Consider the following 12,687-nt stretch of genomic DNA (forward strand, 5'->3'; position numbering starts at 1 on the left):
ACAAAGCCACGTGAGCACAGAACTCTAGTGGGCACACAGTGTATGGGAGTTAAGGGAGACTCAAAGCAAGCACAGGTAAGAGTGCTGCATCTGTGTTTATAAGCAAAGGAGAGGGGCTGCTGATATATCCCTTAGAGGCCAGGTTTTTCATTCCACCAGTTTCCTTCAAACATAGAACACAGAAAGAAGGTATGTTGTTCTAAGAAATGCAAACAATCAAGGAACCATATCATAGTCTTTCTTCCTGGTGTTACTTCCAGGGGTCAGCCAACTACTTATTTTGGATGTGATGACATCTAAAGAAAAGAAACAATAGGGCAATCCATAGTTCCTTTTTCTTTTAGTGACTTCTTAGTGATCGGTAAACTGAAAGTAGCAAGTTGGTAGTACATGTAGGTATAAAGAAGTGTAATAAAACCAGTTGAGTTAGTTTCATGTAGCATTTTCACTATTTTAATAACAAAATACATAGGCATGTACAAACTGCAAAATAAAAATTGCACAATTTCAGTAATTATGTATATAATTTAAATACTTTTACATTTGAATTTAAAACTGGAACTATGCAAAAAAGATGAATAGTAAAATTTATGCTGAGAATAAAAAATTGTAATTTTCATTTACTTAGAGTGACATTAAATAGCAAATAAAAATCATCATGTCAATTTAAGAAGGAAAAAATTTATAACTTAATATGTTCAATAGCATTTGTTTTCTGGTTTTTAAACAAGGGTTTTCACAGTTTCTTTTGTTGTTGTTGTTAATCCTCATCTGAGGATAGTCTTTCAATTGATTTTTTTTTGAGAGTGAGAGTAAGGGAAGAAAAGAGAGAAAGAGAGAGAGAGAGAGAGAGATTGGTTGCTTCCTACATGTGCCCTGACAGGGGCTGGGGATCAAACCAGGATGTGTGCCGTTGACTGGAAATTGAACTGAAACCCTAGGGTGGGTGGGCCAACACTCTAACCACTGAGACCACCAGCCAGGGGCACATTTTTATTTTTTTATTGGGTACCACAGATTATGTAGTACCTGAGAGTCCTTAGAGAAGATGAAATCTAGAAATGAAAAGAAACTCTATTGGAAGTGCTATGTGTGTATCTTGAAATTAATTTCCCTGATTTGGTCCCTTAGTACCAACATGAAAGTGTGAACACCACCAAAATTTGTTGTATTTATTCTAAGCTTAAAAAGTTAAACCTACCCCAGACGTTTAATAATTTCTCAATTTCTTTTCTTTTGGGAACTCTATGCTTTTTAAAATATTTTATATATTGAACTCTTAAATTCTTATCTGACTTGGGATAAGACCTAGGGCCTGGGAAATTCATTTTTCTCCTGAATCATATTTAAACTTCTGCTTTTTATTTGTAAATGTTTCTTTCAATTTCCATCCATTTCTAGTCCCTTGCTGTTCACACCCTTGAACACCGCCTGTCCTATTATACTTTGTCGGGTTTTTAGTTCCAACCCAGCAACCATCTCAATATCTCCTTTGTGGAACTTGCCTCTGCCACCTCTTAAGTTACACATACCACCCTTTCTACCTGGAATAATATCATACAATCAACTGATTATTCCTATATCTTCCCTTCTCCCAATATGAAAAATGGAGATTTCTCAGTCTCACTGTACCTCACCTTGAGTACAGATCCATCAAAAGAGAGGTGGGAGGACTTTATAACCTTAAAACACTACACAAATATAGAGCATAATTATTAAAGTCATTTTAATTATATTAATAACAGTTAACACTTGCTTAGAGCTTACTATATGCCAGGAAGTGTTCTAAACCCTTACATGTATTAATTACCTTACATTCTCCCAACAACACTGAGAGGGTAACTTGTTAAGCAGTTAATAAGTGGTGGAGGTGGGGCTTTGAGAAATTCTTCTTTTACTAGTGTACCTTCCTGAGGAGAGATGCAGAAGAGTCTCATAAAATCATACATTAATATGCACTCGTACTGATCAATTAGTATGCATTTTCAAAGACTCGATTTCCTCATACCAAAGAGGCAGCGGGGAGCTGAACCCCCAAATTTTTATATCGAAAGTTGCCTGCCAGAAAAATCCACCCCCCGTTTTCCTCTATGGTTTTGCCTGGTTCCGTTTTGTTTTTTAATTTTGGAGAACAGATCTTCTCTGGGAAGTCAGATTTTACTTTGATTTTCCACCCGAGACCGGAGCGTAGAGACCATGCATGCCTGTGTTCTCTCCCACAGATGCTTACTCAAGCTGTGTGACCACCAGCCTACAAGGCTGCACTGCAATTCACTTGGAACTTCCTACAGGACCACCCAGAAGCTGCAGCTGGTGCTGTGTACGTGGGCGCCTGTTTACATGAGAATGTGAGCTGAAGGAAGTGGACAGTACCTGCTTTCTACCGTCAGATACTGATTCTTGTGGGAAGATATGATGTGTACTCTAGAAATATTCCTGGGTTTTAGTCTCAGTAATTTTCCAAATATGAAGGTGTTTCCTTCCCAGAACTGGGACAGAAGGGGCTTCTCCCAGGGTGCCGGCAGCTGCCGCTGGGCCAGCAGAGCCAGCTGTAGGTCTGGGAATGCGAATCGGACAGAGTCCAAATGTGCTGATCCTCAGAAAGACCACATTGAAAGAGACATTTTTTTTTATACAAAGACTTTCCGTTTCATCATATCCTTTGCACTATCTCTGGCTTCTCAGAGAGGAACAACACTGGACTTATAAGGGGAAAATCGTGTTCTTAAAACCTTTCTTTTCCTGTATCTATTATGAATAGCCAAGTTCATGCCTAGCCACCTCAGCAAGGCATTTGGCAATAGTCGCAAAAAGAAAGCTTTTTCTGCTTAGTTGAATAACAGTGCCCCATAAAGCTGACTTGTGGAGTGAGGGGTGCGTGTGGAAGCAAGAAAGCGTTTTATAGAGCAGCTTGCAATGCCTTTATAACACACGTTAGGTACCAGATTTTTTTGCTGAGCATGTTATGTCTATGTTTTTGTAAATCAAATCCTCCTTTACAATTTTGTTTTGAAACTCTTTAGAGGGATCACGATTTAAAGAATTTCTAATATCTTCCACAGTAAATTCAGATTTTAAAAGATCAAGTTGCTTTGAATTGAAGGAGACCTGTGTTAACAGCTTTGCCCCCTCACCTTTGCTCTTTTAAATGGACCACTCCACACCCTCTGGAGTTCATGCTGCAAACGGGTGCTGAGAAGGAGCAAAAGAGAAGGCAATCCTAGAGATAAACATGGAGCTGAGGCTCTTCCTCCCTTGTTAGGCATAGAGCACATGTTTTTGAGGCTGAGTGTTAAGGGGGGAAGTACACTAAAATCTATTGAATTGGTGCTATGTACCAGGCATTTAATCGCACAACAGCCCCAAGAGGGAAGAGGGAAATGAGATAACACTTAATGAGCACCCATTATCCAATGGGCACCAAGCTAGTAGCTTTACAATGTATTGTTTCATTTAGTCTTTATAATTAGGGTTGCCGTAGTTGGCAAATTAAAATCTAGTTAGCATCTAGTTAAATCTGAATTTCAGATAAGCAACAGATATTTTTCAGTATAAGGATGTCCCATACAATATTTGGTATATACTTACAAACATTATTGTTTATCTAAAATTCATATGAAAAGGAGTGTCCTGTATTTTATCTGACAATCTTATTTGTAATAACCCTATGAAGTAGGAATTATTATTATTATTATTCCCACTTTATAATTGAGGAAACTAAGACTCAGTGACATTAAGAAATTTGCCCAAGATAATATATAATGTCAGAGTTGGGATAAAAATCTGGTTTTGTTTGATCCTAAATCCTATCCTACCAGCAATTATACCATGTCACCTCAACCTAGGTAATCAATAGAGTCTGTTTTATTCCGTTATATGAGCTTCCTCAAGAGACAAAACTTTAATTTTAAATACTGATATTTGTTAAAGATATTCCTGGCCCCAGACCCTGTGTGAGGGCTGAAGAGAAGAAAGGATGCATGGCCCAGATAACTGGTGCTGAGTGAGGAAAATTGATGATGTCTCCAAAGACGAAGAGTCCTCCTTGTCATGTGCCTCCTTGTGGTGTCCCCAGCTCCTTGAGTCCATGGTTCCAGCTTACACAGTAACTTCCCGAGTTTGGCCGTGGTTCAGCTACCACAGCCCTTTCCTCACTGGTGACCAAGGTGACCTTGGCAACTCTGTCCAGTGAGGAGGCTGCCTCTTCTCTCCCTCATCACTTTATTTGAATCCTGCCCATAGTTGTCAATGTGGGTGAAGAAGATGATCAAGAAGGAATGAAAAAAAGGCAGGATCCAAGCACGCAAGTATTGTAAGCTTAAAGAAGTTAAATCATCATAACATGATATTTCAGTACTTCCTTTGTGTCAAGCATTATGCCAGAGGTCTTTAAAGCAATATTCCTAAACATTTCAGGAAAACAGTAAGGTGGGAATTATCATCTCTATATTACAGGTAAAAACACTGAAGCTCAAAGATGATAAAGGACTGGCTAAAGGTCACATAGTAGGAAGGTCTGCCTCCTCTGAACTCCTGTTTTTTGTGTAGCACTAAGTTCCCTCCTTAAAGCAAAGGCAATGGAACCTTCTTACCTCCAGACAGACAGGGAACTCACCACTGAACATCAGGCAGAAAGGAACGAGGTTTGGAGCCTTAGTGAAGAAAGCAGGGCTGAATCTAATGCTATTCTCTCATCTCTAAACTGAAGTTGCGGGCACACATGCCTGTTTTCGTAGCTAACATAAAAAAATAGAAGTCAACACTGTGTAAATGCATATATAATGGTATAACTTAGAGTGTGTTTCCTTTTCCCTATATCATTTTACAAAATAGAAAATATTTGGGAAGAGGAACTTAGAAATGGACACACACACAAAAGCTTACATTTTGATAGTAAGCTACTTTTTAAAGTTGAAGTTCTGTTTTTGATAAGAAAAAGCTTTTAAGAATGCTTTTTATAGAGCATTGTATATCTGTATTTATTGTCAATTCCTTCATTTTGCTTCTCCTATGCTACAATGCTAAGTTTCCCTTCATGTTTTCCCAATGGTTGACATTCTGCTTCTGAAAATTATCCATTACAATTTTATCAATTTTTGTATTTTGGTGAGACAGTATGAGGAAATGCCATGGTGAAATTAGATTTTTCTTTGACATCAGGCGCCCAGTCAGCAATCCAATCCCATGTGTTTCTATTGAGACATTAGGGTTTGATATAATTTTGGGCAGAAAACATTTTAAAAATGAAACAATTGAATTTTCTAGATGGTCTCAGGGACCACTTAGCTTAAGAGAATACACTTCCAAATCAAAAGCCTTTCAATCATTTTAAATATTATTTGGATGATATTTGCTCTGTGTGTAGTAGCAGTTTGAATTTGTATTGAATGTTTGACCGGCTCATGCACACATAGATGATGTATGAAATTATTATTTCATATTTTTCTAGTGTTTGCATTGCAAGTGACATCTGGCTGACAGGAACTTGGAGAAATGGGATACGAAGTGAATGCTGCAGTTACAACAAGCATCATATTTATCAAAAGGCTTCAGGTTGGCCTGCCTTTGTTTAACATAGGGGACTTGGAGCAGTGACTGGAAAACACTCTTTTGTGTCGCATGCATTTTTTAACTGAGTTGTTTAGTGAAAGAGTAGTCAAAGAATAAACACTAATTGCATTATTTGTTCTGCTTATGAAACTAAATATTATACATCCTAATTTTAAGAAAATGTACAAATTAGACTTGACATAATTTCCATACATTTTGCCTGTATTCAGAGAATTAACAGATTTTATGTTAGAAAAGCATGCATATTAAGCACTATTCATCATTACTCAGAAAAAGCAATGTGGGAAAGCAAATAACTCAATTGCATTTTTAGCTTTATTTTCTAACTTGTGAATGTGCAAAAGTAAGTAAGACATGCGAAACATGTATTACAGTGTTTGCAAGCTCTGGCTCTGCTGAAATACACACATATAAATATACACATTCTCCTACTATCCCTTTCATGGAGGTCATAGTACAAATTATAAATTTAGTCATGAAAAATATCATTCATTTAGCAAATATTTATGAACCTACTATGAACTGTGGGCTAGCCAGGTGCTGGAGATAGGCCAAAGTACCGGACAATCACTGCTCTTAATAAACTCACAGTCAGGTAACAGGGAATGTCAATATGAAACAAGTCAGTACAATATAGGGTTACTGACACCATGATAGCATTATGGGATCATTGATTAAGTAGAGACAAAACAGTGATTGTGGTCCATCTATCAGGTTGGGAAACAGAAAAGGTACTATAGAGGCCATTGTAAAAGCCTTTCAATATGTAAAAGTAAGACATGCTTTTTATGTAAAACTTGAAAATTTTAGGAAAATAAAAGATGGCAAAAAGCACTCTTATTATTATCATTTGAAGATGAGTACTGCCAACCTGCTTCTAACATTTCTTTCCTGTTGTTTTACAATAACTACTTTTTTTAAGATTTGAAAGCATTGTGATAGTACTGCAAATATACTGCATATATTAAAAAAGAATGTTGCTTTAAAAAATACATCATTGTTGAATGCATTTTCATATAATTCTTCCTATAGTTATTAATGACCATATAATTGTCCAATTGATATTTAATGCCATAAATTAGCCATTACACTATTAGGATACTTTATTTTTCACTTCCTTCAAACAACAATAAGTTGATGACTTCTAAAAAAAAAAGTAATTCTGGAGAAGAGAGAGAAATCTTCAATGGTGGAATTCCCGTAACAGAGTAAGACATGAAAAAGGTAAGTAACATTTATTCAACATCTGTTACTGTGCTATGTAATTTACTTCTACTATTTTGTTTATTGCCACAGGAGTAAAATCTAAGTTTGTTATAGTAGAACAGATTGTGGATTAACCTGGACCTGAGTTCAAATTTAATGCCCAGCTCTATCCAGCTGTGTGATTTCCAGAAAACTAGTTCATCTCTCTGACCCTCAGCTTCCTCATTCAAGAACTGGGGCAGTATTATCATTCATTCATTTAACCATAGCTTAGTAAGCTCATTTATGTATAAGGTACCTTGGTACACATTGCGGACATACAAGGAGTGTAACATGTCTCTTGTCCTTGAGAGCTTACAGCCTCATGGCAGTCAGTCATGGAAATGGGCCTGACAGGTCCCAGGGGAACACAGATGGCAAAGGAATTCATTCTTCCTGGTGGAGTAACATTTGGTCTAGATCCTAAATAATGAGAAGCAGGTTTTAACTTGCTCTCCTTCAACAACAGTGTTCACCTTCTGCTAAGTAAGCAATCACATGCCCCGTGTTATGAATATTTGCTCTCATCCCTGCCCTAAAGAAGCTTACCCGCTCCTCCCAGTCCTAATGCCTAGAAGAACATGGCTTCTATTTTATACACTAGCACACTAACTTACTTACAAAGTAATTGTGGTTATTCAGAGAGGACTGGTTTCTTCCAGAGTCCGTCCTTCTAAGAGACGTGTCTAACCTTGTAAACAAAGTGTCCTGTTGACCCATCCAGGACCACCTTTTGATACTGTATTTTTGAAGCCTCATTAATCTGAATGAAACCATTACCAAAATGTCTGGGTTCTACAAAATGACAATAGTACTAAGCAATGTACAGACGTACTCTGTAATCAGATTTGGACCCACACATATTAAGTCCCTCCCTGTTAAAAAATTCCCAAATCTAAAATTAAAGTTGGAATACTCAGACCTCATGGCAAGTTTTCAAACATTCATAATTTAGCAATTTAAAATACTTCAGACCCTATTAAAACTCTTATTTGAGCCAAAAGGATAATTTAGCAAATTTCTATCTTCCTTCTCCTCCTAAAATTTTACCCAAAAGTGTATATTTTATGAAGATTTGCCCAATATGGAAAAGTAACTATATTTTCAAATTTCACCAATAAACTCCAATATTAAAATAAAAGTCTATGACTCTCATCTTCTGTTATATAAGTTAGCTAGTGCCATAAAATTATAGCATAACAATCCACTTCACATTTTGATGACTTAAAGCAATTGTTTCTTTAGCTCTTGTGGGTTGAGTTAACTGAGATTTGGCTGGCCTAGCCTAGAGGTGGCTCTGTTCCATGTGTCATGTGTCCCCTTCTCAGGACCTGTGGTTTAGTTTAGGCATTGTCCTTCTCATGGTGATGGCAGTCACAAAAGACTGAGTCCAGTTGCTTTTCAAAACTCTGCAAACATCTGTTAGTATCCTACTGGCCAAGCAAGTCACTTAACCAGGCCCAGAGTCAAGGCTTGGGAGAAGACTGTAAAGTCACAGATCAAGCAGCAAAGATACAGGAAGAAATGGAGCCACTAACTCAGTCTATTTGGAATGGCTATAGCACTTTTCTACAGGGAAGAATGGAATTTAAATTCAACAGGTTTTCATTTTTTTAATTATCATTTATTTAAGCCTTCTATATTCCAAAACACGGACTTATTGTCTCATTACCTGTCTGCAGTCCTACAAAATGCCTTTTAACATTCCTATTATGCAGGTAAAGAAATTGTGACTTGGAGATGAGTACCATGCTTAAGCTTTAATGGTTGGTCAGTGACAAAGTCTGGAGTTAAATGCTGTCTGGACTCTGGGCTTTGTTTCTGTTCTTTTGATTCTATAATACTGCCTCTATGCAAAATTTCAACTGCATAATTTAAGAACAGGAACAAATTTTAGAACTCATCTAATCTATTTGTTTCTTAGATGAAACAACTGAGTCCCAGAGAAATAATTTTCTATATTTTTATCTTACTAATTAATAGAAAATCCAGGGATTCTTCACTTTCTTTTTATGTCATTGGACAAACGTGCTCCTTTCATTGTATACAAATTTACTGAAAGTCTGGTATGTGCCAGGCACTATGTTGATTTGATCTTCTGTTGCTAAAAATATATCCTGATACAGAATTAAAGAGAAATAGATAATTTGAGTACCTATTGTGTGACACAATGGACATCCATGTTTTACGAAAATTTATCAAAACATAGCATTCTGAGCTCTTCCATCTCTTATAACCAAAGTGTAAGACAGCTTTTCTCTTTGGCACTAAACCATACTGCATAGATGCCAACTTGGTCTAAGCTGCTACAGGAGCTGTACATGCAGCCCAGGACTCACTACTGATGGTGAAGGTGGGCACCTCGCTCAACTTTGGCAGCTGTGTAACAACACTGAAGTCACATAGCTGCCAGGCCCCAACTTAATTAGAGCTGACCTTAAGACGGATTTTGCAAACCACTCAAGTAGATCTCTCCTAAAGTTTTCAGAGTAAAAAAAGGAGAAAACAATAAAATGCCTCCAATTTGCAGTCCCTCCCTCTGAGATCTGCTACATGCAGCCCCATGCTCTCCCCACCATTGAGTCATTATCCCCAGTGGGTCCTGCAAGCCTAAGACTGATGGAGAACAAACAAAATAAGGCTTAGAGTCACTTGCAAGGAATCAGAACTACCTTTCCATGTTGCCAGGTGCATTGTGTTAGCAATGGGAAGATAGTTGGAGGCAAACCTGCCTGGATATGGGAGGTATTCAAGCCAGCCATGTGACATTGCCCTCTCAAAAGAGAAAGTGGCACTTGCACGTAGGCTAAGGCCTGGCCCATAGTAGGTGCTCAAGAAATATATGTTGAATGAATGATGATTGCATGAAGGATGATTTCCTTAGTGTTATTTGTCTGGTGGTGTTTCCCTTCCTTGATTTGGGGGAAAGTCTGTTTGCTCAGGGTGCTAATATTGCATAGATAGTAATGGTTTAGGCTCTGTATTCAGTCGTTTAACCAATAGGGATGAGTGTTTACTGTGTTCCAGGCACTGAAAATATGACACAAAACTGCATATAACTTATATTCTTGTGGAGCTTGCAATCTAATGAGATAACTCAGATATGAGTATTGAATCCTGACTCTGCCACTTAGTGGCTCTTTCTGGATAGGTTATTTATATCTTTGTGCCTCAGTTTCCTCCTATGTTAAAAACATATAATAATGGTACTTCATTAGATTAATATATGTTAATCACTTGGAATATTGTCTGACATTTATAAAGCATTATGTAAATGTTTGTGCCTACCTCGCCTATTGCTGTGAGGATTAAGTGTGAAAATTCACGTAAAGAGCTGGCACATATTAAGAACTTCATATATGGTAGATATTATTATTACCCATATTGAGTAGCTTTAAACATTATAACAATTTAAAGTTGATGTGGAAGAGGTGGGAAATGGGAGTGAGTGGTTTGGAGGGAGAGTAAAACTGGGTCTCATGCAACTAAAAATCTGTTTCCTGATTCTCAGGCAGAAACTGAGCATCGTATACACACACACACACACACACACACACACACACACACACACTTTATAGCACTTTTAAGGGCACATTTAGGAGGAGGGGTGCCTGTGTCCCTAAATTAAATTTTCCTGAAAGTTGAAATTTATTATCTAGGATTCACTCTCATCTTAATGCCACAGTTGCTCTGTTTGGCCTGGCGAGAATGAAGCTGGAGGGATTTTCCCAAAGACAAGGAGGAAATGCCATGCCAGCCAGGGTATCTCCAGGGGATAGGAGGAGGGCAAGCTCCTTTTGGCTCTTGAAGGACTCTTTCCCATCCTCAGAGCCCGTCCACATCTGTAGATTGATATATTTCCCTTCACATTCATGCTTCTTTCCTATAATCAAGTGTTTCTTATTCTGTATTGCCCTGTCCCTTGGATCCAATGAAACCATGAGAGATCTGTCATTAATCATTCTTAATTTTATTCCCTTCCTTCTTTCCCACTGGACTTCTACTAGGGCCTCTCCTCCTGCACATAATCACTCCAACCTGCTATTTTTCCTTCTCTGTGGGTTTCTCCCTCCATTTGAATAGCTCACTTATAAACAACATCATTGAGACTCAAGATAAGTAGATGTACAAGTGTCTCAGCACTCGAAGCTTCCCATCTGGGCAAATCCTCATCCTCCACTGAAGCATGTCTATGACTCAAGTTTCCGAAGCCCTCTTCAGCAGCGCATGAACGTCTGTTACCTCCCAGCGCACACCAGCGAATGTGGCACCCACTGGAGCACAGGCCGGCCTCCAAACAGCCCCCAGTCAGCCACTCACCCAGCATACACTGTGCTGGCAAAGCAGGAGAGGGGTGATCGTGATCGGAGGAGGAGCAGCAGAGACAATAAGTACATTAGAACATGCATCTTAACGGCCACCACATAAAAGAGTGAGAGTAACAGTAAGCACAAATAAGAAAAAGTTGTTAAAGCAAGATTCCAAAGAGTGCTCTCTGTTTTCACAAGAAACAGGAGAAAAGGTGGCCTTATATTGCAGTGGAAAGAGCTGTGCTAAACATAGGAAAGAACCACTTGACGGTGGAGATGAATAGTCTCAGAAACATGCAATCACGTAAGTTCTGGAAGCCACAGTATATAACAAAAAATAATCATTTATTTTGAGTGATTTAGAAAGAGATTTCCCTAGCGATGAGGTTAGCAGTGGGGTGGGTTGGACAACACAAACACATATAATCTTAGGACTGGGAGGGGCGGTAAGGGCTCAGGCCTTCTGTTTCACAGAAGAGATTCAAACATTTGCTCAAAGTTACAAGACAAGTTAGTGTTTGATACTACAGGCTTTCTAACTCCAAGAGCAGTGCTGTCTTCAGAGCCCCAATTTAATTGAGAGATGGTGTCCCACTTCGATTTTTCTTTTCTTTTTAGAAAGAGGAGAAGAAAGAGGAAGACAAAAACAAGCAAAAGTGATAGATACTTGGTTTACCATGTGGATCCTGATAAATCCAGGATGTGTAAAGGCTAACCCTCCTTTCCGGAGGAGAATGGGTAGTTAACAGTAACGGGTGACCATTAACCCCTGAGCTGAGTACTAAACCAGAGCCTGTGAAGACCTGAAGTTGTCTCTTCATTTTGTTGTTGAAAGGACTGTGTTCCACAGGCAGAGACAGAGCTGTGCTGAACAGCGACACTTACCATTTGCTTCTCCAAACACATTCTGTGGGAGGGCGTGGGATTTCACAGCAGTGAGAGCAAAACTATTCACAGCAGTACCATATGCTCCCCACCATCAGGAGTGGCGGTACTGGTCACTGGACTTGGCAGGCTAATCAACTGAATGGAAATTCTGAAGACCACAGTAGGAGTTTTCTCTTTGTGGGTTTTGGATGGTAAAATATTCAATCTGTTCCACAAGCAGAAATCAGAGTGAAAAATAATTTTACAACAAATCACAAATATGGCACACACATGCATGTGCGTGTGTGTGTGTGTGTGTGAGAGAGAGAGAGAGAGAGAGAGAGAGAGAGAGAGAGAGAGAGATCTTTCTAAAAAAGGTAAGGGAAAACGAAGGCTAGCATTTATCCTGTATTATCCTATAGAGGGTAGGAGGCCCAACACTGAATGCAAGAGGAGAAAAGACTTAGAAAGTAAAAGGTAGAGAATGATTATTTTTAGTATAAATTCCATGTTTTCAGTTTTTTTCTCTAAGAGAAAAAAAAGTAAAATTGAGAAGAATGTCCCAAATGCCAAGACCATTTAATAGCAGAATTACAACTGACGATAAATGCAGCACTTTTTAAAGCTTGTCCTTTCTCTGTTATTAACTTTGTTCTTTCAGTTGTGCCAGAGAAAGCACAAGAGATAGAAATTG

The sequence above is a fragment of the Myotis nattereri genome (genome assembly GCF_964212035.1).
Source record: "Myotis nattereri genome assembly, chromosome: 3".
Classification (NCBI taxonomy): domain Eukaryota; kingdom Metazoa; phylum Chordata; class Mammalia; order Chiroptera; family Vespertilionidae; genus Myotis; species Myotis nattereri.